Here is a 2,002-nt window from a genome sequence, read left to right on the forward strand (position 1 = left end):
TTTCGTTTTAAATATGATTATGTTAATGGAATTCATTGTCACAATAGTTACTCCTCTTCATCAGCGCACCTTGAGCAGTCCCTGGCCCAATGTAAATCTTCATTTACAGTCATTCACAATTATTTATTAGTTTCTTTTTGGTTCATGTTAATCATTTTAAGAACGTTTGCTAACATTGTAGCTTTTAGACATTTAATTTCCTCCTTTTTTTGATAGAATTGTTGATTCTTGGATTTGAAATGGTTGGGGAAAATATTTCTTACAGTTGCTCCAATGAAGTTGCCTTTTCCAACCATGGTGCACCAATGTATCACAGCTATGAACAGGCCTTGATTTCTAAAGAGAAAGAACAGTTTGCATGTTTCTCTTTTTATAGAACATTTGTGCTGAAATTGCTTGTGGCCGGCTACAAAGGGTGGACCAGAAAGAGCAGTTAAAACTCTTTAACGGTTCCCTTTCATTCTCTAAAAATCCCATGAAATCTAAATGCTGATCGGCTTACTTTTTCCCCATAATTTTGTTATTGTTTAATCACACATTGCATAAAACAATTTGATTGTGAATATCTGTTCTTTCCCTGGAAAGAGCAGTATTGTTTGAATAATAACGCGAGTTAATAATCCACCAGGTCTCCAAGCTTCCTTGTCAGTTCCAAAGGGCTATAATCAGATCAGTGGTCTATGATGCACTAGAAATATGGTTGATTTGCTCAGTTTTCTCTGACATTGGCTAAACTTGGTCAGCCTTTTCTTGCAATTACCCAAAAAGTGGATTTCTTCACTCTCTTCTGTCATTTTTTCCCATTAGAAAGAAGGATTTCCTCCTTTTCAATACGCTACGAATAAGAACTATTTATATGCTCCAATGTCCTTTCAAGGTTCTAGATTCAAATTTCAGGAAAATTTGATCCCAATCTTCTGTCCCATCATTAGGTGTCTAAAAATTTCAGTGATGGATCCCCATCTTGAGAAGATCTTCATGGTGAACATGCCGTGAATTGCAAGAATCTTTTATGCCAGCACCAGGTTCTCACATTCTTAATCATAGTCTATATCCACCATGTGCAAACGTCAAGGTATTAATGAAAAATAACATTTTGATGCTGACTAATCTTTTTAAGTTTTGTTATCGTTTTTAAATTTGTTTTGTTTCGATTGAACGAATAACGAATACATATAATCCACTGCAGAAGTTCAAACCATCCGTTCGAAGTGATAGGAATGTTGATTAAAATAGGTAATAATCCAATACTAATTCTTTAATTATAGGACAAAATACAATGCAAATTCGAGCTAGTAACTTTCTCGTTGCATATATAGGCATTGATATGTTCCATCAAATTGTATTTTTAATTGTCAACAATTTCAAGAAATCAGGAGATTGCCCTTCATGTTGTTATATTGTTAGGTACTCCTCTACTGGTAACTCCAGGTCCAGAGGATGGAATAAGCAGCTCATGCGGTGAAACCCCAGCCCCACATCTATTTCTATCTCCTAAATACTCTTCATCAGCTGAATGTGTGGAAAATATGCAAAGAACAGACATGAAATATGTTGTTTCACGCAAACTCGGCAATGATGACCAGAAATTTCCCTCTGGATCTGCAAGGAAAGTTGCATACTCCGGATCATTCTCATTTGGCAGTAGTCGCCGCATGTGCGGTGGACGCACTGGGACATATCCACCATAATGATATTGCCCAAAGTTCACTGCAGCATGTTTTGCTGATGTAACCCAAAAAATGATGGTGAGTATGGAGATGAGATCATCTGGAGTTGAGAGTTTAGGCCACCAGTTCGCTTGGCGGATATCAGCATGGCCTACATTGCTTGATTCATAATACCAGACATTGAGTTCTGAGTCTGATCGAATTTTACTTGCCTCAAGAGTAGTAGTACTTTACATAGGTCTGAACAAGGTCCTCAATGGCAGACTATGTTAGAATACCAAATTGAAAACTTAGAAATTGGCTTCAAGGCGTGTATCAATGCCACTGTCCTT

At 37.0% G+C, this 2,002-nt stretch overlaps 1 pseudogene; it reads left to right on the top strand.

The window, feature by feature from the left end:
• LOC110424334 (linoleate 13S-lipoxygenase 3-1, chloroplastic-like) overlaps positions 1-2,002 on the top strand; it is an 8,383-nt pseudogene that overhangs the window by 3,745 nt on the left and 2,636 nt on the right.

Source organism: Theobroma umbraticum, unplaced genomic scaffold (assembly GCF_002168275.2).
Source record: "Theobroma umbraticum cultivar Fairchild unplaced genomic scaffold, ASM216827v3 scaffold_204.0, whole genome shotgun sequence".
NCBI lineage: Eukaryota > Viridiplantae > Streptophyta > Magnoliopsida > Malvales > Malvaceae > Theobroma > Theobroma umbraticum.